The sequence below is a fragment of the Bubalus bubalis genome, chromosome 3, assembly GCF_019923935.1.
Source record: "Bubalus bubalis isolate 160015118507 breed Murrah chromosome 3, NDDB_SH_1, whole genome shotgun sequence".
In the NCBI taxonomy this organism is placed as follows: Eukaryota; Metazoa; Chordata; class Mammalia; order Artiodactyla; family Bovidae; genus Bubalus; species Bubalus bubalis.
In genome coordinates, this window is record NC_059159.1 from 105,280,204 (window position 1) to 105,305,473 (window position 25,270).

The 25,270-nt window shown below is 37.0% G+C and overlaps 2 long non-coding RNA genes and 1 other non-coding gene across 13 annotated transcripts in view; 1 reads left to right on the forward strand and 2 right to left on the reverse strand.

Annotated features, from left to right (window-relative positions):
• On the forward strand, window positions 1-23,810 carry LOC123332831. Its single transcript, XR_006549916.2, has 3 exons — window positions 1-129; window positions 23,282-23,371; window positions 23,593-23,810. It is a non-coding gene; the product is annotated as an uncharacterized LOC123332831 (long non-coding RNA).
• LOC123332829 overlaps window positions 6,082-25,270 on the reverse strand; it is a 144,314-nt gene continuing 125,125 nt past the window's right edge. For all 11 annotated transcript variants that reach the window (XR_006640864.1, XR_006640865.1, XR_006640863.1 and 8 more), the window contains 3 exons: window positions 16,573-16,640; window positions 9,236-9,300; window positions 6,082-8,578 (listed from right to left, as the gene is read on the reverse strand). This is a non-coding gene — a long non-coding RNA (uncharacterized LOC123332829). The remainder of the gene's footprint in view (window positions 8,579-9,235; window positions 9,301-16,572; window positions 16,641-25,270) is intronic.
• TRNAE-UUC lies at window positions 23,435-23,506 on the reverse strand. Its single transcript has one exon. It is a non-coding gene; the product is annotated as a tRNA-Glu (tRNA).

Genomic DNA, 25,270 nt, shown 5'->3' on the forward strand with positions numbered 1-25,270 from the left:
AAGAACTTGAGTTTAAGGCTTAGATTACTGTGCAAACTCTGAACCTTGTCAGACTGCAGATAGGGAGACCCTGGGGAACTGAATGAAGAAGAATGAAAATAACGAAGAATGAAAATGAAGGAAATGAAAGTAAGTGGCCAGCAAAAGTTTGGGGAAAAGGTTAGAGAAAAAGGGGTTGGGAGTTTCTGAGTGTTTCTTTTATCATGTTATAATTTTAATTGACTATTTGTCTTAACAGGTGTATAGTCTAGTTTTTATTTAAATATTTGTTACATCTTTAAAAATCAAAGAAAGTAAAGCTTGATTTTTAAAAAATGAAATAAAGTTGATAGCTCATCACAGAAAAACAAAACCTAAAACACTTATCTACCATCCAACTTCTACCCAATCAAAATTTTTCTCAAGAAAAAAATCTCACTAGCTTTGATTCTATTATTTTTCCACTTTATATATTTTATGAACTTCCTCTTATGTTAACTGAGGATTTAACTTATATAACCTATTTAGTGGGGCAAGAGAGAGACAGAGATTAGGAGGGACAGGGAGAAAGAGGAGAGGAAATATCAATGTAAGGTAGGTATTTCAGTTGAAAGAGTCATGTGTCTCTCTTTAGGTCTGAAAATTCTTATCTTACTAATTCTATGTAAATGTACTTCCTTTCATTTTCTTCCCTTCTTTTTCTTTCTGGAAATCCTTTTAATCAGATTTTGCATCTCTTCATTAATTCTTCTCTTTATCTGTTTACAATATATTCTGAGAGATTATCTTGCCTTTATTTTCTACTTTCTCCTTTGAATCAACTTTTTGATAATTATATATATATATAACTACATATATTGAAATATAGTTCATGTAAAATATTATATTCAGGTGTACAATATAGTTATTTACAATTTTTAAAGGTTATACTCCATTTGTAGTTAGTATAAAATAGTGACTATATTCTCTGTGCTGTTCAATATATTCTTGTAGCTTATTTATTTTATACATAGCAGTTTGCATCCCTTAGTCCCTTACCTCTATATTGCCCCTCCCCCCACCTTCTCCCCACTGGCAACCACTAGTTTGTACCTTAAATCTGTGTGTCTGCTTCTTTTTGCCTATATTTGTTAGTTTGCTTTTTTAATTTATTTTTTAATTAAAGGAGAATTGCTTTACAGAATTGTGTTGTTTTCTGCCCAATACCAACATGAATCAGCCATAGGTATGCATATGACCTATTTCATTTAGCGTGATACCCTCCAAGTCCATCCATGTTGCTGCTAATGGCAAAATTTCATTATTTTTTATGGCTGAACAGTATTCCATTATGTATATATGTACCACATCTTTATTTATTCATCTGTTGATAGACACTTAGGTTGCTCCCATCTCTTGACAATTGTAAATAATGCTGCTATGAACATTGGAGTGCATGTATCTTTTTGAATTATTGTTTGAGTTTTTTTGGATAAATTCCCAGGAGTGAAATTGCTTATTATATTTTTTAATTTTTGAGAGTTATTTCTTATTTTCTGGTTGTTTCCTTTATTTCCATAGCCTCCTGCTCTTTCTTAAAGTGTCTCTGTTTCCTCTCAGTCAATTTTTATTTTTATTAATTTGGTCTTTTCATTCATGATAAAATTCAGGGAAATGCCTAGGAGTTCTTGCTTGTCAGTTTGTATTATGAATGAAAGAAGGCTCCCAGCAAGTTATTTGGATGTATGCCTGAGGCTTGTGGCCTGACACTGCTAGAGTGTGAAGAGGAGGGAGCCAGGCATTATGCTGAGGAGGGGGTGAAAGAGCATCCCCAAGAAGCCTAAACGAGTCCTCATTTGGAATTCCAGCATCTACACTACCTTTCCTAATTCTTCATGAGATGGTTTACAGTCTGTTCCATGTTTTCAGAAGGAAGACTTCTAGGGTTTGTTGATTTTTTGTTTAGGGCCAAAGACTTATTTGGCTCCTGGCTCTGCCTATGGGGAGGGGGAGGGCATTTTTAAAATTCAGATTCTTACATAAGCACATTGCTTTCAGTCCCACTTAAATCCTACTGGTTTGCCATATCTGCTACTGCCAGATCTGCAGTTTCATGGAAGTTCTTTGGAGAAGAAAAATTTCCTCCTATGTTGAAACCCTAGGCAAGAGGCTTAGGTGGAACTTTCTCTACTTCTTTCAGCTATAGCCATTTTTCCATTTGCTTTCTGATTTGAGAAATTTGTTAACATACGTTGTCTGATAGTGGTCTCTTTTTCATTCTACTCTATTGGTTTGTCTGTAAAGGAAAGCCAGCATTTTACTTTAGGTGGACTGCCAGGAGAGAGGGGAGGTCAGCAGAGAAGCCATCATGATACGAAGTCACAGAAACTCATTAAGATCCCTGCTGTCTCCTATTGTCCAACAACACTGATATTTTTAAGGTATCTTTAAGCAACTAGCCGTAAAGAACTCTCTCTCTCACCCATGCTGCCCTGGGCTCCACATCTTAACCATCCAGCTCCTCTTTCTCCCACACTATTACATATATGTGCCATGTGTGTCCTGTGACATGTCACTTCCCTCTACCCAAAATGCCATGTCATTTGGGGAACAGTGATTCTCTGAGTCTACATTTTTCTCAAGAATATATTTTTTTTTCTAAAAACAGGGAAAGGAGGCCAAGTATATAAGCATTTACAGCCTCACCCAAATTCCATGTTCTGGGGGATGGGGAATGAGGAAGGCTGTTAATCACTGCTTTTTAATGGTTGTTAACCCATCAAAAATGAAAGAATGAATTTCCCTGGAGCAGTAAAACAGTAAGGTCACATCTTTTTCTCTACAGAGAAATAAAGTCAGGTAGTTGGGCAATGAAAGACAAAGGAAGAAGACAGAGCAGCTGCTGGAACAGATATTCTCTATGTCTACAAATTTAAGTAACAGATAAAACTTCTAATAGAGAAGTTAACTGAATAAAGCCCTTGCTTAATTTCTTGAATAGCATTGCATTTGGTTAACTCAAACTGCTGAAATGACTTTTGAATTCTACTCAAAGTCACGGAGATATATGTTTACTTCAGTTGTCTCCCCCATCTCAGTCATAAATACAGAGAGCGAAAGCTGCTAAATCTGCCATTTCATAGCGAAAAACAACACCACGACAATTTAATTAACGATTCTCTCACACCACTTTTATTATACAAAGAAAGGTTTCTCTTTTTGACAGAAAACGACACCCTGCATGGTTTCTTTTTCAGAGGGGCAGAAATGTGTGTCTTGGTGAAAGAAGGCGAAGAAATGAGGCTGCTCCCTCTTAATGCCTTTTATGACTACTTTCTCTCTCCCACTTTCTTCTTATATCCTCTCTAAATATAGTTTATAAGTGGGTGCCTTAACATTTGAGTTAGACTGAGTTGGTGCCAAGCATTTGATGGACCTCATTTGTTGTTAGTGTGGGTCCAATTAAGATCTCTTTTATCCCTTACTCCTTTGTTTTAGTTAGACTGTTCTAGTGACTATCTTTTTAACATGCCCAAAGGCTTCCTACTGTCATGCTACCATTTACAATTTTTTTTAATGAAAAGTTACCCCCTACTTATATATCCTCACTTATATATCTAAAGTTCCACCTCTCTTTTAACATGCCATCCAGACCCTACCCCCTCCGTAAATCTCTTTGTGACTAACTTCCTCTCCTTGAAGTGTTCTCTCCTTCCTCCAAATTTCTATCACTTGTATTGTCTTTTTTGCTTTATGGCTCTTGTATGGCTCTGATTAAAGTAAGACTACTCACGATCTTAGTTTTGTGACCAATGCCCATTAGGGTGCTTCATGGAACAAAGCAAGCACCAATTTTAGCATTTAAAAAATAGATTTCTCACTATTTAAAAGCCTAATATTTTTCATATTAAAAATAGTTATTTCATACTTGAGAGAGAGGAAAAATACTGTTGAAATATTTCATCAAAACATTTACAGTCAGCTAAATGATAAACAGCTACATTTATAGGTTAATTTCCTTATCCAGCCATCTTATTTTACTCTCTATTACTGCTAAACTTGAAAACTCCAGTTCATAGTTTATGGTTTTCACACAGAATTATGAACCTCAGACTTGAACAGATCAGAATTTAGGCATAGATTCCATACTAAAGACTAATTACAGCACTGCTTTCTGCTTTAAGTTAATGAGCACACCCTACTGCAAAACTGGAAAGCTGAGTGATTTATCTTGGGAGACAGCAGTGAAGTATTCCTAATCCACCGTATGGTTGCATTTTGCTCAGCTAAGCAATTCTTCATATTCCATGGAAGTTTATATATGGGTTTAAAATACATTCAACAATAGGTTATAGACTATTTTATAGATGAGTAAAGGAAATCATTAAGTGTTGGTAAATAGTCAACATCATGGTGACTGAGCTGTTTTCACCACAGTTATGGCTTCCTCAGAAATTTTATATGTAGATTGAAACTTGTGATATTTCATTCCCTAAGAAATACATTCAAGACATAATGCTGCTGCTAAGTCGCTCATTCATGTCCAACTCCTAGCGACCCCATGGACTGCAGCCTACCAGGCTCCTCTGTCCACGGGATTTGCCAGGCAAGAGTACTGGAGTGGATTGCCATTGCCTTCTCCATGAAGATATAAAGCAATTATTAAAACATCTAATATTTAACACCTGGTAACTATATGCCAGGCAGCATAAGTATTTTATATGGATTATCCTATGTAAACCCTAGGATAATTATTTCAGGTAGGTACTATCACAAACTTTATTTACTGATAATTACATTATGTTATAGAGAGATTCTGGACATGAAACAACAGACTGGTTCCAAATAGGAAAAGGAGTTCGTCAAGGCTGTATATTGTCACCCTGTTTATTTAACTTCTATGCAGAGTACATCATGAGAAACGCTGGACTGGAAGAAACACAAGCTGGAATCAAGATTGCCAGGAGAAATATCAATAACCTCAGATATGCAGATGACACCACCCTTATGGCAGAAAGTGAAGAGGAACTCAAAAGCCTCTTGATGAAAGTGAAAGTGGAGAGTGAAAAAGTTGGCTTAAAGCTCAACATTCAGAAAACGAAGATCATGGCATCTGGTCCCATCACTTCGTGGGAAATAGATGGGGAAACAGTGGAAACAGTGTCAGACTTTATTTTTCTGGGCTCCAAAATCACTACAGATGGTGACTGCAGCCATGAAATTAAAAGACGCTTACTCCTTGGAAGGAAAGTTATGACCAACCTAGATAGCATATTCAAAAGCAAAGACATTACTTTGCCAACAAAGGTTCATCTAGTCAAGGCTATGGTTTTTCCTGTGGTCATGTATGGATGTGAGAGTTGGACTGTGAAGAAGGCTGAGCGCTGAAGAATTGATGCTTTTGAACTGTGGTGTTGGAGAAGACTCTTGAGAGTCCCTTGGACTGCATGGAGATCCAACCAGTCCATTCTGAAGGAGATCAGCCCTGGGATTTCTTTGGAAGGAATGATGCTAAAGCTGAAACTCTAGTACTTTGGCCACCTCATGGGAAGAGTTGACCCATTGGAAAAGACTCTGATGCTGGGAGGGATTGGGGGCAGGAGGAGAAGGGGACGACAGAGGATGAGATGGCTGGATGGCATCACTGACTCGATGGACGTGAGTCTGAGTGAACTCCGGGAGTTGGTGATGGACAGGGAGGCCTGGTGTGCTGCAATTCATGGGGTCGCAAAGAGCTGGACATGACTGAGTGACTGATCTGATTTGAGCTGATCTGATAGAGAGATTGAATGCCTTGTCTAAAATCACATAGCTTGTGAGTGGTCCAGCTGGCTTTTGAATCCTGGAAATCTGACTCCAGAACCGTAAGTCTTAACTACTAAGCTTTCATTCTGGATTGTACTATTTAAGAAAGTCACTTATAGAAACAACTATGGACAGAAATAGCAACTTCATTATATGTTTTCATCTCATTCATCATTTAATAAAAATGTACGCAACCATCACTTCCTCAACACCTCAACAAGTGTTGTCATGTATTAGAAAAGCAACATTTTACATGGCTGCTGTTTTCTTTGCCATAAAAGCTGAAAAGACCTACAATCAATAGCTGCAATTTGTTTGTATTTAAATGTCACTATTTCTCTCAAAATTGAAGGAATGCTACAAATAATGTAGTTGACCATCACCTGTATTCTGTGAATTAAGCAGTTTGCAAATAAGAGCAACGTTTTTCTTTGTGTAATGAACACCCTTATTTCTATACATATAACTGGTGTAACATGCAGTACTTATTCTTAGACAATCTATACCACAGTGCATAAAGTGATCATCCACTACACAAATAAAACTCTTCTATGACATGACTTTTCACTGATGAATGAACACATCATCCCAGCACTTACATATATATATATATTTTTTTTTTTTTTTTTTTTACATATTATTATCTGTATACCAAATGTGGTTTGGTCAAGCTTTAAAGCAAAATGTCAGCTAACAGCACACATCATACTAATTACTTTTCATACAGTATGATACTGAAATCCCAAAGCATTAGATTATAGATGAATTTTACCATAGCTTTTGTATTATGATTTTAAAATATGCCCATCAGTTTTTTTTACATTCCTCCAAAGGTCAACACTAATTCCCTTCCCCTTGGTGTGAACTGGACTTAGTAGCTCAAATCTAATAAATAGAATATGTTAGGGCTTCTGAGACTAGGTCTTAGAGAGCAATAAGGCTTCTTCCTTGCTCTCTCTCAGATCACATGCTCCAGGGGAATCTAGCTGCCATTTTGTGAAAACACTCAAATGGCCACATAGAGAGGCCACATGTCAAGGACCTGAGTTCATCCAACAATCATAAAAGAAGTGAGGCTTCCTGACAAAGTAAGCTGTTTTGGAAGCAGATTCCCCAGTCCCTAGTCAAGCTTTCTGATGACGACAGTCCTGGTTAACATCTTGACTACAACTTCTTTAGAGACCCTGGCCTAAAACTACCCAGGTAAGTAACACCTAAATTTCTGATCTATAGGAATCATGAGATAATAAATATAAGTTGGTTTAAGTTTCTGGGTCTTGGGTTATTTTATGACATAGCAGTAGATAATTAATATACTTTTCTTTCCTTCTGTACATACTATCATTAACTTTACAACTTGTTTTATATTCTCTCTGCAATAACTTGAATTACAGCTATCTTTAGCTTGGTGAAATTTAGAATATATTTTATTTCACCTCTCTTTAGTAGCAAAATTCATCAGTTCTAACTGGAAAGGTATAAATTTGTACTAGAAAAAATAAATTATTTTATGATCTTTATACTCTGCTGAAATTCTGATGATTTTAAGCCACTATTGAAAAACATTGTATCAATGAATTAAAGAATATGAAAATTTTTTTCAACTTAAAGTCATTATATTTACAAGTTGCAATACATTTTAACTATCTTTACAAAATCATGATACTTATAGATTCACTTTAACATTCAAATTCATCCTCCATATTTGCACAGACACTGTTTTAACTACTTAATTTTATAATTTTTTCCTCAATAGTAATATTTGCATTGAGATTTCCAGCAACACTTTTAAGACTATCTGAACTATTTTAAGCTATTTTGCCATTTTGTGAAAAAAGATGTAATAATAACATGTTTGCAGTTTTATATATATGAACAAAAAGACAAATACTATGTATCTGCCTACCAAGAGCTGTTGAAAATATTAATAAAATAAAAACATGTAATTGGGTTGATATGAAAAGATAAAAATAATCCACATCATGAGCAGAAGAGGAGACAGTACTACCAAAGAACTGATATTTTAAAAAGATAAGAGAAAGTTATGGACAATTCTAGGCAATATGTTCAATAATATAGGTGGAGTGCTCTTCAAAAGACCAAAACTACCACAGAGCACTTGAGAAGTCATAAGAACCCAATTAGCCCTTTTCTAGTAAAGAAACTGAATATGTAGGTAAAAATTATCCCACAAAAACTCTAGGGTGCAGATGCTTTCAATGATGAATTATACCAAATGTTTCATAAAGAAATATCAGCTCTGCTCAAAATTTCCCAAATCATAGGCAAGGAACAAAAACTTCCTAATATTTTGTGATGCCATTATTACTCTGGTATGAATATTAGACAAAGACATTCCAAGAAAATAAAACTAAACACCAATATTCCTCATGAGCACAGATATAAAATCCTGAACAAAATTTTTTAACAAGTCCTTAATAAAATTTTAGCAAATCAAAGTGAGCAACATACAAATAGGATGATACATCATAAGCAGGTAGACTTTATCTCAGAAATGCAATTCTCAAATAATAGTTAAAAAACAATCAATGTAATCCATATCATTAAGGTAAAACAGAAGAAATATATGATCATCTTAACAAATCCAGGAAATGCACTTACCAAAATTCAATTTCAAGTGTGATAAAAACAAGGAATACAAGGCAATTATATCAACTGATAAAAGGAAGCTACAAAAACTTATAAGCTAAAATTTTACTTAGTGGGGAAGGACTAAAATGCCATTCCCAAGCACAGGAACAACACAAGGCTATCTTGCTCTCATCACTTCTTTTCAGTAGGATAGAGGTTTCAGCTAGTTCAATAAGGCAAGGTAAGGGAAAAAAAGACACAAATTTGGGAAAGAAGAAGTAAAAATGTTAACGCAAAAACAGCATGAATGTTTGACTAGAAAACTCTAAGGATTTTATAATAAGCTACTAGATAACCAACAGATAAATTTTACAGAGAATATAAGGTCAATATAGAAAATTCAATTGTATTTATATACATTAAATATGAACATTTAGAAATGAAAACTGATAAAATGTTTATAATATTTTAAAATAAAATAGGAATCACTATAACAAAATACATGTAAAACTTGCACACTGGAAATGACAAAGCAATGATTATAGAATTTAAGACAGACCTAAATAAATGGACATTTATCAATGGGGAGCCATGTTACCATTTTAATTCTCCCTAAGATGATCTATCCACTCAACAAAATTCCAATCAAATTCTCAGTAGGATTTTTTTGCAATAATTAAAAAGCTGATCCTAAAATTTATATAAATTCAAAGGATCTGGAGTTAAAAAACAACAAATTAAGCAAAGAACCAAGTTGGAAGACTTGAAGTACCCAATTCCAAGACTTATCATAAAGCTCCAGTAATCAAGAAGCATAGTATTGGCATAAGGATAGACATAGAGAACACTGTAACAGAAGAGAGTCCAGAAATATACTCACCAATACAAGGTCAATTTTCTTGATAAAGATACCAAGGAAGAAGGATAGTATTTTCAACAATGGCACTGAAATAGGAAGTCCACATTTAAGAAAAAAATAAATTTCAAACATTACCTCATGAGTCATACAAACATTAAATTGAAAAAGATAATAGATCTATATGTTAGAGAAAATTACAAAATGTATAGATAAAATATATAAGAAAATCTTTGTGATCTTTAATTAAAGAATTCTTAAAATTTTACAAAATAAAGTTTATAAAAAAAAATTTGATAAATTTGATTTTATAAAAAATGAAAACATTTTATTATTTGAGAGATACTGTTAAAAAATTAAAAGGCAAGTCACAGACTGGGTGAAATATATGCAAAACATCTATCTGATAAGACTTGTATTAAAATTCTATAAAGAACACTTATTCCTAAATAGAAAGATGAGAAAAAACCAATTTAAAAATGGGCAATATATCTGAAGAGAAACTTCATGGAAGAAGATATTTCAAATGGTAAATAAATACATAAAATGTTGTTGAACTTCATTAATTATTAGGGAAAAAGCAAATAAAAACAATTATGAGATAGTTCTACATACCTGATATTGTGGCTAAAATTTAAGTGCCATGGCTTAGTGCCATGTAAGTGTAAGTGTATGGAACTATCGGGACACTCATGGCTGATGGGAATACAGCAGATGTGGAAAACAGTGGGATTTTCTTACAAAGGATACACCCATATAGCCCAGCAATAGCATTCTTAAATATTTACCAAAGAGAAATAAAAATAACTGTCCACACAAAGATGTGCACATGAATATTCACAGAAACTTCATTGAACAGACAAAACCATAAAGATTAACAGCATGGCCTTCAGAGCTAGGTCACAGAGAAGCTGTATTAATAATAACCTTGAAATGAAAACAATCCTAATGACCAAAAACTGGCAAATGATTAAACATATTATGGTATATCCATATCATGGAATACTACTCAGCAATGAAAAGGAACAAACTACTGATGCATTTTCTTATGGATGAATCACAAAATAATCATGCTATTAATTAACTGAGGCCCAAAAAACTATATGATTCCATTTACATAAACTTCTAAAAATTGTAAAGCCACAGTGACAGAGAGTCAGTCTAGTAATTGTCAGATCCTGGGGAGAGTAGAGAGTAGTTCCCTTGTACTGCAAAGGAGTACAAGGGAACTATTTGGGTTGATGCAAATGTTCAATATCTAGATAATGCTCATGGCAATGACAATGCTACGTAACTATACATGTTTGTCAAAACTGCTTAAACTTCACATTTAAAAGTAGTAAATTTTATTTAGGTAAATTACTTTTAGTAAAGCTTATTAAAAAAAGAAAGAAAATTGACAGGAAGAAATTACTCTAGCCAAGATGAATGCCACCTGTTAAGAAAATAATGATATTTAAAAGCACAATAGGATTTTATGGAAAATTATAATTTACCTTATGTTTCAAATTTGTAAAAAATATCTGAATAAAATTATTCTTATTTTTTTCACTTTGAAAAGAACATACTACTTGTAGATCACCTGAACAAAGCTCTTGGTGTGAATTGGCCCTAACTTACACTGCTGCTGCTGCTGCTAAGTCACTTCAGTCGTGTCCGACTCTGTGTGACCCCATAGACGGCAGCCCACCAGGCTCCCCCGTCCCTGGGATTTTCCAGGCAAGAGTACTGGAGTGGGGTGCCATTGCCTTCTCCAAACTTACACTAGTAACCTTTTTAATTTTCTTCAGTGAAATATTTTAGTCTGAAAAAGCGAAAGTGAAGTGAAAGTTGGACTCAGTCATGTCCAACTCTTTGTGACCACACGGATTGCAGCCCACCAGGCTCTTCTGTCCATGGAATTCTCCAGGCAAGAATACTGGAGTGGGTTGACATTCTCTTCTCCAGAGGACCTTCCTGACCCAGGAATCAAACCCAGGTTTCCTGCATTGCAGGCGGATTCTTTATCTGCAGAGCCATCAGGAAAGCCCTAGTCCCTCAGTTGTATATGATTCTTTGTGACTCCATGGACTGTAGTCCAACAGGCTTCTCTGTCCATGGAATTATCCAGGTAAGAATAACAGAGTGGATAGCTATTTCCTTCTCCAGGGGATCTTCCCGCCCAGGGATCAAACCCAAGTCTCCCACACTGCAGGCAGATTGTTTACTGGCTGAGTCACCAGGGAAGCCCCAAGAATACTTTAGTCTACTAAATAATATTTTAGTCTACTGATCCCTAAATGTAGACATTTCTCGATATTCTGTTTTGGTGCTTCATTTTCCTTTTCTTTTTCCCAGCTCTTCATCTTTTCCCATAACCATGTCCAGTATACTGTGATGTAGCCAACTCTCAGTAGAGGCAGAGTATACTTCTATACCACTGGACTTTGAGATGAGCAATGCTTTGGTCAGTATTATGTTTAGTGGAACAACAGACTGGTTCCAAATAGGAAAGGGAGTACATCAAGGCTGTATATTGTTACCCTGCTTATTTAACTTATATGCAGAGTACATCCTGAGAAATGCTAGGCTGGAAGAAGCACAAGCTGGAATCAAGATTGCCGGGAGAAATATCAATAACCTCAGATATGCAGATGACACCATTCTTATGGCAGAAAGTGAAGAGGAACTCAAAAGCCTCTTGATGAAAGGGAAAGAGGAGAGTGAAAAAGTTGGCTTAAAGCTCAACATTCAGAAAACGAAGATCATGGCATCTGGTCCCATCACTTCATGGGAAATAGATGGGGAGAAAGTGGAAACAGTGTCAGACTTTATTTTTTTGGGCTCCAAAATCACTGCAGATGGTGACTGCAGCCATGAAATTAAAAGACGCTTACTCCTTGGAAGGAAAGTTATGACCAACCTAGATAGCATATTCAAAAGCAGAGACATTACTTTGCCAAAAAAGGTCCATCTAGTCAAGGCTATGGTTTTTCCCGTGGTCATGTATGGATGTGAGAGTTGGACTGTGAAGAAAGCTGAGTGCCGAGGAATTGATGCTTTTGAACTGTGGTGTTGGAGAAGACTCTTGAGAGTCCCTTGGACTGCAAGGAGATCCAACCAGTCCATTCTAAAGGAGATCAGCCCTGGGTGTTCTTTGGAAGGAATGATGCTAAAGCTGAAACTCCAGTACTTTGGCCACCTCATGCGAAGAGTTGACTCTGGAAAAGACTCTGATGCTTGGAGGGATTGAGGGCAGGAGGAGAAGGGGACGACAGAGGATGAGATGGCTAGATGGCATCACTGACTCGATGGACGTGAGTTTGAGTGAACTCTGGGAGTTGGTGATGGACAGGGAGGCCTGGCGTGCTGCAATTCGTGGGGTCACAAAGAGACGGACACGACTGAGTGACTGAACTGAACTGATGTTTAGTGGAGTTGACCCAAAGAGTAGTTGAAATGTGTTTGCAGAGTTAGCTTGCCTTCTAACATAGGCAGACTTTGGAGACACTTGAGTTTTGAGTTCCAGATGACCACAATAAAGAGGGTATCTCAATAAAGCAGATCACACACATCTTTTTGGTTTCCCAATGCATATAAAATTAGGGTAACACTATACTATAATCTATTAAGTGTGCAATAGCATTATGTCTGAAAAACCAATGTGGCACCTTAATTTTAAAATGCTAACCATCATCTAAGATTTTAGTGAATCGATCTTTTTGCAATCATAATATTAAAGATCACTGATCACAGAACATAACATTAAAAACAATAAAATAATATTAAAAACAATGAAAAAATTGTAAATGTTGTAAGAATTATAAAAATGTGACAAAGAGACACAAAGTGAGCAAATGCTGTTGAAGAAATGGCAGTGATAGACTTGTTTAACATTGGGTTGGCACAAAATTTCAATTCGTAAAAAATGAAGCATTTGCAAAAGGCTGAAGCTGAAATCTCCAATGCTTTGCTCACCTGATGTGAAGAGCCGACTCACTGGAAAAAGACTCTGATGCTGGCAAAGATTGAGGGCAAGAGGAGAAGGGGGCATCATTGACTCAATGGACATGAGTCTAAGCAAACTCCAGGAGATACTGAAGGACAGGAAAGCTTGGTGTGCTACAGTGCATGGTGTTGCAGAGTCAGACATGACTGAGCAGCTGAACAACAAATGCCTGTACGTCTGTAATCGCCTTGAAAAGATGTTCTCCTGGGTAGCTTCTGTCGTTTCAGCCTGAGTCTCAGAACAAAACTTACATGTGTCAACCTTCAGTCAGACTGGAGACTCATAAGCATGAGAAGAAATACTCTATGCCATTGAGCTTGGAGATGATTTGTTATGAAACATTACTGTTGGCACCTTCCTGTTCTTTATCATTCTTTCCCTTCTCTTTTCTAGGGGCATTTAGTGGAAGAGATTATCTACTTCCATTACTATAATCATCACTAATAGGGAGAAAACCACTAAATCCCCCTCTAGCCTGGCCTTTCTTCTGAGCTCCAGGCTCTCACATGACAGTTTAACAATAAGTACCCACTTGACACATGAAGGAAGGAAAAAAGTGAAACACATCAGTTAGTTGCCTAGTAGATATTTACACAATTTTATACATAATTTGTTCTCAGTAAATATTTTTGAAGTTAATAAAACTATTATTGATATAATTTTAATTGGGAGAGGATTACTTATGATTACTTGCTCCCAGCAAGATACAACCTGATCTTGTTTTTCTATTTCATCTTCTCATTTGGAAAAGATCCCTTAAAGAAAAAAAATGAATCTTAAGATTCTAATAACTTTTATTTTTTTTTAATTTTATTTTATTTTTAAACCTCAAACACTGTATTAGTTTTGCCAAACATCAAAACGAATCTGCCACAGGTATACATGTGCTCCCCATCCTGAACCCTCCTCCCTCCTCCCTCCCCACACCATCCCTCTAGGTCGTCCCAGTGCACCAAATTATTTTTGTATAATTCTTAAGAAATTAAAAAACATAGGGACTTATAATGCTATAATGTGGAGCTGATATTTACATCAAATATTTAGCTTATCCCTTCACTATTATATACAGTATATATAGTATTTCATTTTTAATAGGAAGACGCATGGATGGCTTGGGGTTGGCTTATTGAGATAACTTTTTAAAGATTTTTGCAGTTGACTTTGAGAGTGTATAAAGTAAAATAATTGCAATATAATCTGCCATTATAAAGGATTAAATAAATAAGGAAGCAAATAACTGTAATGTCAAGTATTTGAAAATTAAGGCGCATGAATAAATTAGACTATAGACATAAAAAACAAACTACTATATGAAATATCTGAGGGAGAATGATTGAGACTAGGTAGTTTTTTCTATGTTTAAATTTTGTTAATATACACTATGTTTTAGAATTTCTATAGATGTCCATAATGTTTGAAGATAGAGAATCCCTATATATTAATATTTCTTCATGTAGTTTCCTGTGTTATTACCATCTTAGTGTGGTATATATGCTACAGTCATTGAACCAAAACAAACATTACAAACAAAACTGTAAGTCTACAGTTTAATCAGATGTTCTTACTTTCCACCTAATAATGTCTTTTTCTATTCCAGGATTTCTTCCTGATGACCATATCACCTTTACTTGTCAGGCTCCCTTTGGCTCAGACAGTTTCTCAGACTTCCTTTATTTTTGACGAACTTGACAGTTTAGAGCTGTACTGGTCAAGTGTTTTGTAGGATGTCCCTTGAATGGAATTTTCTTAATGTTTGTCTCATGACTAGACTGGAATAATAGGTTTAGAGGAAGATGATAACAGAGGTATAGCGACATTTCATCACATCATAACAGAGATATGTGCTTTCAATGTGATTTATCACACTAGATATTGACCCTGATCACCTGGTTGAGGGTGACTGTACAACAAATTTCCCTTCTGTAAAGTACTCTTTTAACGTCTATCTTTTCTATACTCTGCTCCTTGGAAGAAAATCACCACGGGCAGGCCACATTTAAGGAGTGTAGTGATGGTCTTGCTTTTTGAGGATGGGATACCTACATAAATTATTTTGAAATTCTTCTGCATGGGAGATTTGTCTCTTCATCCTCATTTATTTTATCAATTATTTATACCTGGTATGAACTAAGAGATATTTATTTAATACTCTGGGACATGGTACAATGCTAGTTTATTTATTTTGTGGCTCAAATTGTTCCAGCTTTTATCTGTTACCATAATATGTTCCAGGCTTATCTTGTGTATTTCCTTAGATCCAAAACCAACCATTTCTCCAAGAATTCCTTATCCAGTTTATTGAACAATGATATTAGAAACCAAGATACAGGTGTTAGGTTTACTTGTTGCTACTGGGCACTGTTGCTTATAGCTCCTCTGCAACTGACAGAGCAAGGACTATACGTATGTATACTAACTAATATAATTAACTTCTATCTATAAATACTTTCATATGTAATCTGGATATATATACATAACAATGTCTCAAACTCTAATTCATTTCCACATGGATAATTATAGCCTCCTTCCCTTGCTTAATTGTAGATTCCTATTTTAACAGAAAAAAACCTGGCTCACACTGTCTGCCATACAATTCTTAATTTTTCAATACCAGTAGACGCATTTAGTATATATACCTATACATCATATTTGTTAAGCTCTATCCTCATGGAAACCAACTGTATTAACTAGAGTGTACTTCCTTTTTGTCTTTAGTCCAAGAAACTCTATTCATTCCCAACTTAGGCCAGCAACATCCCCCCATTGCCTTCAGTGAGGCTGTTTCCTACAGCTGTAATACAGTTAGATTTCCTTGTCACAGTCTGCTTTCCTTCATGAGATCTCTGCCCTTTTAAATGATTTTTTTAAGGTATACAGATTAAAGCTTACTTTTGCCACAAAGTTCCATAGGTTTTAACAAATGTATAATGTCAGGTATCTGGAATTACAGTAGCATAGAGAATAGGTTCACCACCTAAAAATCCCGTGCTTCACTCACACAGCCCTTCCTTTTCTTCCCCAAACCCCTGACAACCACTGATCTTTTTGCTGTCCATTTCCATAATTCCATGTGATTGGAATTATAAAATATAATATATAGAGGTCTCAAACTAGCTCCTTCCAATTAGTCTGTATTTTAGGTTCATTATTTTTTTTCTTCATGGTTTGATAGCTCACTTGCTTTTATTGCTAAGTAATATTCCATTGAATAGATGTACCATAATTTGTTTATCAATTTATCTATTGAAGGATATCTTAGGTGATTACAAGTTTTGGCAATTACATCCCATAAAAATGTATGAAGGCTTCCTTCTCCACATTATCAACAGTTGTTTCATGATAAAAGTAGGAAATTAAGTGAACAAATACTTACAGAATGCTGAGATTTCCAGCTATCTTCTCTACCAGGGTTCCAGAATTCTTGCATGAGGCTTTTTCTCCCTAAGGCAGGATATGCAAAGTGTTTTCTCTCAACAGTCTCAACTGTGACTCAAGCTCATCGCAGTTCACAAACCCTACCTGAGTTACTCTAAACCTATTGAGTTTGCAGTCTCTCATTCTCATGTAAGGAGATAATTAAATAATTACAAAAATTCAGAGAAAAGCTTCTAACAAGAAAGGGCAACACCAATGAAACAAATATAAAAAGGCAACTTGGAATAAACAAATACTGAAATGAGAAAGAAATTTAAATATTATTTTCCTTAGTAAGCTCAGAGACAGAAAATAATGTAACCACAAAGAGAGAATAGAATGCTTCATTAAAAAAAATAAAATATTCAGAGACCACCACTGCTTTTTGGCAAGCAATACAAAATTATAGCAGAAATGAAAAACTCAATTGAAAGCCTGAAAAGATAATAAGATAGAAAAAAACATAGTAAATAAAGAAAAAAAAATAGGTGACAGAACAGGAGGTTTAGTAAGTTACAGCTCCAAAAGAGAGAACAAAAAATACCGAAGAAAGAGGATCACTAGTGATACTATTTGAGAAAAATTTTCAGAGTTAGAACATGACTTCCAGGTTAAAGGAGCTCACTGACAATCTAGAATAGTGAATAAAAACAGACTCACAGCAAAGTAATAGTGAAACTTAAAAACACTGGAGACAAAGAACGTGTACTAAAATCTTCCGGGTAAGACAACAAATTAGGGCTCATATAAAAGATGAGCAATCAATACAGCTTTAAGTTTCTTAAGAAAAGTATAGGAAAAGAGAAGAAAATGAGAAATTCCTTCAAAATTCTGAAGGAAAATGACTTCCATCCTGGATTTCTATACCCAGCTAAATATTACTCAGGTATTGGGATAGAAGAAAACTATTTTCAGACATGCACAGTCTTAAATAATTTATCTCCCATGAATGACTTTTCAAGAAGCTCTTAGAAGTGACCTCTACCAATACGAGAGTAAAGTAGTGAAAACCATGGAGTACGGGAAACAGAAGACGTGACACAAGAGAAAGGTAAAGTAGTCTGATGATAGTGAAAGGAGATTTCAAATAGAATGGCTATCAAATAGTTGATTGGCAACTAGGCTCCAGGAGAGAATTCTCCAAGATGACAAAACTTACAGAATGCCTCATGTGCATATTGATTGATAGTATATTTAAATAGCTGACAGAAAGTTTGAGGTTGAAATAGTGATAAATTAAAAAGCAAAAAAAAAATCATTAATTCCAGGCAAAGGAAAAAGTAGTGCAGAGAAAAACAATCCTATCATAGTTTCTTAGCTGTGAATAAAATTTGCGCATAGTAAACAGTATTGACACAAATAAATTGTGACATAATTTTATTGAGAAGAGAGGGGAAGGAAAAATGTGTAAGTGTGACAGTTCTAGAGCTAAAGTGAAAACTAACTCTTCATGCTATTTCACAAAGAGAGAAGTAATAATATCTGTTGAAAATGAACAACTATTGATATATTTTTAAGACATATGGAGGTAAGCTGTGAAAGGGTTAAATGAGTAGAACTTTTAAAGATGACCTTTAAAAAAGGCAAACTGTAGAGGAAGGAAGAAACTGCTACTTTTGGTAACCAACTTGAAGAACTAGATTTTTAGATATATACAAGTAAAATTTTGATAAAGATGGAAAGGAAAAATTCATACACAAAACAGACACATAAATCAATGGAACAAAATAGAAAGGCCAGAAATTAACTCATGCATGCATGCCCACTGAGTCACGTCCAACTCTTTGCAATCCCCTGGACAAAGGAGATAAGAATATATGATGCGGGGAAAAAGCAAAAAACAGTCTCTTCAATAAGTGGCCCTGGAAAAACTGGAAAGCTACATGTAAAAGAATGAAATTAGAACATTCTGTAATACCATATATAAAATTGTGGCATTTGCAGACGAGGATGGACCTAGAGACTGTCAGACACAGGGAAGTCAGAAAGAAAAAAACAAATTTCATGTAATATCACTTATATAGGAATCTAGAAAAATGATGCAGATTAATTTACTTGCAAAGCAAAAATAGAAACAAAAATAAACTTAAAATGGATTAATGACCTAAACATAAGGCTGGACATGGTAAACCTCCTTGAGGAAAACAGGCAGAACACTCCGGGCCATAAATTGCAGCAGTATTTTTGGGTCCACCTCTTAAAATAAAGGGAAGAAAGCAAAAATAAACAAAAAGGACCTAGTTAAAGGCACTTTCACAGCAAAGGAAACCACTGATAAAACAAAAAGACAACCTAGTGAATAGGAGAAAATATTTGCAAATGTCATGATTAATAAAGGATTAAAATTCATCATATATAAATAGCTCATACAACTCATCATTAGAAAAACAAACAACTCAACTAAAATATGGGTACAGTCCCTCTGCTATTCACGTGAAATTACCACAACATTGTTAATCAGCTATACCCCAGTACAAAATGTTTCTGGTGAAAATTTCAAAAAAATAAAAATTTAAAAGGAAAAAAAAGTGGGTAGAGAAATTGGATAGATGTTTTTCCAAAGAAGAAATGTAGATGGTCAATAGGTACATGAAAAGATGCTCAGCATTGCTAATCATCAGGTAAATGCAAATCAAAATCACAGAGAGGTATCTCCTTACTCGCCTCAGAATAGCTATCATCAAGGGGAAAAACACACACACACACACAACACAGAAATAACAAATGTTAGTGAGCATGCAGAGAGATGAGAATACCAGACCACCTTATCTGCCTCCTGAAAAACCTGTATGCAGGTCAAGAAACAACAGTTAGAACTGGATGTGGAATAACAGACTGGTTCAAAATTGAGAAAGGAGTACAGCAAGCCTGTATATTGTCACCCTGCTTATTTAATTTATACGCAGAGTATGTGCATGTGTGTGTCTGACTCTGCAACCCTATGGACTGTGGCCAACCAAGCTTCTCTGTTCATGGAATTCTCCAGGTAAGATACTGGAGTGGGTTGCCAGGCCCTCCTCCATTGGATCTTCCCCACCCAGGGATTGAACCTGAGTCTCTTATGTCCCCTGCATTGGCAGGTGGGTTCTTACCACTAGAACCCCCTAGGAAGCCCTATATGCATAGTTCAGTTCAGTCGCTCAGTCGTGACCAATTCTTTGTGACCCTATGGACTGCACCATGCCAGGCTTCCCTGTCCATCACCAACTCCTGAAGCTTACTCAAACCCATGTCCACTGAATTTGTGGACATGATATGTGATGCCATATCATGTTAGTGATGCCATCCAACCATCTCATCTTCTGTCATCCCCTCTTCGCCCACCTTCAATCTTTCCCAGCATCAGTCTTTTCAAAAAAGTCAGTTCTTCACATCAGGTGGCCAATGTATTGGAGTTTCAGCTTCAGCATCAGTCCTTCCAATGAATATTCAGGACTGATTACCTTTAGGATGGACTGGTTGGATCTCCTTGTAGTCCAAGGGACTCTCAAGAGTCTTCTCCAACACCACAGTTCAAAAGCATCAACTCTTCGGCCCTCAGCTTTCTTTACAGTCCAACTCTCACATCCATACAGGACTATTGGAAGAACCAAAGCTTTGACTAGTTGGACCTTTGTTGGCAAAGTAATGTCTATGCTTTTTAATATGCTGTCTAGGTTGGTCATTGGAGAAGGAAATGGCAACCCACTCCAGTGTTCTTGCCTGGACAATCCCAGGGACGGGGGAGCCTGGTGGGCTTCCATCTATGGGGTTGCACAGAGTTGAACACGACTGAAGTGACTTAGCAGCAGTAGCAGGTTGGTCATAACTTTTCTTCCAGGGAGCAAGCATCTTTTTATTTCATGGCTACAGTCACCATCTACAGTGATTTTGGAGCCCCCCAAAACAAAGTCTGACACTGTTTCCACTGTTTCCCCATCTATTTCCCATGAAATGATGGGACTGGATGCCATGATCTTAGTTTTCTGAACGTTGAGCTTTAAGCCAACTTTTTAACTCTCCTCTTTCACTTTTATCAAGAGGCTCTTTAGTTCTTCTTCACTTTCTGCCATAAGGGTGGTGTCATCTGCATATCTGAAGTTATTGATATTTCTCCCAACAATCTTGATTCCAGCTTGTGCTTCTTCCAGCCCAGCATTTCTCATGATGTACTCTGCATAGAAGTTAAATACGCAGGGTGACAATATACAGCCTTGATGTACTCCTTTTCCTATTTGGAACCAGTCTGTTGTTTCATGTCCAGTTCTAACTGTTGCTTCTTGACCTGCATATAGGTTTCTCAGGAGGCAGGTCAGGTGGTCTGGTATGCCCATCTCTTGAAGAATTTTCCACGGTTTATTGTGATCCACACAGTCAAAGGCTTTGGCATAGTCAATAAAGCAGAAATAGATGTTTTTCTCTTGCCTTTTCAATGATCCATCGGATGTTGGCAATTTGATCTCTGGTTCCTCTGCCTTTTCTAAAACCAGCTTGAATATCAGGAAGTTCACGGTTCACGTATTGAAGTTGAAGCCTGGCTTGGAGAATTTTGAGCATTATTTTACTAGCGTGTGAGATGAGTACAATTGTGTGGTACTTTGAGCATTCTTTGGCATTGCCTTTCTTTGGGATTGGAATGAAAACTGACATTTTCCAGTCCTGTGGCCACTGCTGAGTTTTCCAAATTTGCTGGCATGTTGAACGCAGCACTTTCACAGCATCTTCTTTCACGATTTGGAATAGCTCAACTGGAATTCCATCACCTCCACTAGCTTTGTTCGTAGTGATGCTTTCTAAGGCCCACTTGACTTCACATTCCAGGATGTCTAGCTCTAGGTGAGTGATCACACCATCATGATTATCTGGGTCATGAAGATAATTTTGTACAGTTCTTCTGTGTATTCTTGCCACCTCTTCTTGATATCTTCTGCTTCTGTTAGGTCCATACCATTTCTGTCCTTAATTGAGCCCATCTGTGCATGAAATGTTCCCTGAGTCCAGCATAATTATTTGTGTGTACTGGTAGAATGCAAATTTTTGCTTTGACTAAAAGAGAAGTGAAGAATTTGGTATGTTTACTTTTGTAAGAGGTGGCTGGTATGAGGGCAGATGATAGAGAGTTGAGAGAAAACATTCGACAAGTAGCCTTTATCTGTATGGGCTTCCCATGTGGCATAATGGTAAAGAATTTACCTACCAACACAGGAGTTGCAGGAGATGTGGGTTCAGTCCCTAGGTAAGCAAGATCCCCTGGAGAAGGAAATTGCAAGCCACTCCAGTATTCTTGTCTGGAGAATCCCATGGACAGAGAAGCCTTGCAGGATACAGACCATGTGGTCACAGTCAGACCCTTGATGCATTAGCATTATGTGGGATGCCATTAGCATGGGCAACAATGAGATTCCTTCAGGAAGGCTCTGGTGTAGCATGTGTATTTTGACTAGCTGAAGTTAAAGTAAGGATAAGCAGTATGGTAGATGTGACTCTGTATTTGTAGCAAACAAGCAATGTGTTTAGCCTAAGTGTGTTTGCCCCAGAAAGCAGAGCTTGAGTCAAAGGCTTGTGTATAGCAATCTGAGGGAACAGGGGTTGGGGAATGGAAAAATTGAATAGGGAGGGTGGAAACATTGGTACAAAGATATGTTATTGAACTGATCACCAACTGGGTAGCTGAAGCTCCATCTTACTGGAATTCTGAAACGCCATGTAGAATTCTCCTTATAATTAGGCATTTGGTACTGTTGCCCGGAAAATCCCATGGGCAGAGGAGCCTGGTAGACTGCAGTCCCTGGGCTCGCTAAGAGTTAGGCACGACTGAGTGACTTCACTTTCACTTTCCACTTTCATGCATTGGAGAGGGAAATGGCAACCCACTCCAGTGTTCTTGCCTGGAGAATCCCATGGATGGAGAAGCCTGGTAGGCTGCAGTCCATGGGGTCGCACAGAGTCGGACACAACTGAAGCGACTTGGCAGCAGCAGAAGATGGAAGTGTTTATGCATGATTCTCATCCTCCACTAGCCCAGGTTTTACACCTGGGAGTACGTTTCCCTAAATAAATTAAAAATAATAATAATAAAAGAAATACTTAGAATCAGAGAAGCCCCTGACAGAAAATGAGATTTCTAGTGTAGCTGAGGCTACATGCTCTCAGGTTTTACTTGTAAAGGTGGTTCTTACATTAACAACTGGAGTAAAATGTCCAGAGGATATGAGGTGGGTAGAAGAAGTGTTTGCTGCAGTGTCTGATACTCTGTTTTGTGGATTCCCAGAAATACCTGAGGGACAGGGTGGCTTTGAAGAGTGATCCGATATGGGCAAGTGGATAAAAATAACATTAGAACTTGAAGTGTAACCGTCAGTGTGACATTATTTGTTTTCTGGCTTCAGAGGACTAAATTATTCTGTTTATACTTATATTTGTCTTTTTGCAACTTTTTATTTTATATTGAAGTACAGGTGATTAGCAATGTTAGGTTAGTTTCAGGTGTACAGCAAAGTGATTCAGTTATACATATACACATATCTATTCTTTTTCAAATTTTTTTTTTCCCATTTGGTTATGTAATATTAAGTAGAGTTCCCTGTGCTATAGAGTAGGCCCTGTTTGGTTATATCTTTTAAATATAGCAGTAGTGGGAGGGATATCTAAGGAATTTGGGACTAACATGTATATTTGCCTTTTTTAAGGGCTCAACCCCAAGAGGATGCTGGGAAAAGGCAAGTTTGGAGATGGGAGTGGTTCTCAGTCATCTTCAGTGATGGACCTGCGCCAGAGAGGTGAGTGTATCTTTCATGAATTTTTTTTGGCGGGACCCAGTGGTGTGGCTTATGAGATTTTAGTTCCCCAACCAGGGATTGAACCTGGGCCACAGGAGTGAAAGTGCCGAGTCCTAACCACTAGACCACTGGGGAACTCCCAGAGGTAGTGTATCTTGAGAGTATGACCCTCAACCCCTGCAAAACATCCAGATAACTCCAAAAATCATACTGAAATTTAGTTTTGACAGGAGAACACAAACCATGAGTTGTGAATAGAAAACAGAAGAGAACTGGACAGTCTGAGCAGAGTCTCCCCAAAAGCATAAATTTGCAGAGAGTATTTGGCATCTCTTTGGAAGGAATGATGCTAAAGATGAAACTCCAGTACTTTGGCCACCTCATGCGAAGAGTTGACTCATTGGAAGACTCTGATGCTGGGAGGGATCGGGTGCAGGAGGAGAAGGGGATGACAGAGGATGAGATGGCTGGATGGCATCACTGACTCGATGGACATGAGTCTGAGTGAACTCTGGGAGTTGGTGATGGACAGGCAGGCCTGGCATGCTGCGATTCATGGGGTCGCAAAGAGTCGAACATGACTGAGCGACTGAACTGAACTGATCTGGCATCTCTTGAGGACTGTTGATCTTTTCAATGAGTATTCCTGGTTAGTGAAACCATCTCTGCTACAATGGCCACAGCAGACTGAAGAGGCAACCGCAGGAGCCACCGAAAGCAATCAGATACGTGACAGGAAGGCAGACCATTCAGTGGATGTGGCAGCTTTTCATGCTACTCTCTCATTGCCTCGGAACCTTGATATATGTTCCCAGCATTGAAGGATGTTATCATATGACTCCTTTGCATCCTGCCTCCTTTGTGGCAGGAGTCATTTCTGAGCATGTCCAAGTAAGTGTTATACTGTACAATGCTTTCTAATAGTAGACACTTCTTACCACTGAATCAGTAAAATATCTTGAGAAATTATCATCTATCATTTCTCTTTGTTTTATATTCTTCCTATTCTATGCACAAGCATGTATCACAGCTGGTTCTGTGAATATTATCTCAAGGGTGGGGTGTGTGTTGTGAATACTTGTATAAGAGAGAATTCTCATAGGGAATAGAAATAGTCTACAAGATTCTTTGCAGTTGTATTTAGTTAAGATGAGGTCATATTGAATTCAAGTCCCTAATCCAAAAACTGATATCCTTAAAAAAGAGAAATTAGACACACAGAGGGGGAAGACAGTTATGCAAAGACAAAGGCAGAAATTCCTAATGCAACTGCAAGCCAAGGAACACCAAGCGTTGCCAGCTTCTATCAGAATCTGCAAGAGTCAATAAAGCATCCTTCCTTAGATCCTTCAGGGAGAACCTGGCCCTGGTGACATCTGATTTCAGACCCCTAGCTTCTATAACTGTGAGGAAGTAAATTTCTGTTGTTCTACCACACTCAGTTTGTTACTTTGTTACAGTAGCCCTAGGACACTAGAGAAGAGGGGAGTGAGGAGGGAGATCTGTGACTGTTATTCTCTAAGAGGAGAATAGCTGAGAAGAGGTATGTCTTTCAGACAGGATTTTCAGAGAGAACCAATAGGAAAGATGGAGAGACACTGATTTATTATAAGGGATTTGGCTCATACAATTATGGAAGCTTACAAGTCTCGAGATCTGTAAGCTAAAGACCCAGAAGAGCTGATGTTTCAGTTTGAGTCTAATAGCATTAAAATAAAAACCTAAGTCCCCATGTATTATATGACAAGGTTGTGGAGAAAATGGGGGGCAATCCTCATGTGCTGTTAGTGGGGATGTAAATTGGTATAGCCACTGTGGAAAGCAATATGGAGGATCCTCAAAAAATTAAAAATAGAACTGTCACATGATCCAGCAATCCCACTCCTGGGTATACATCAG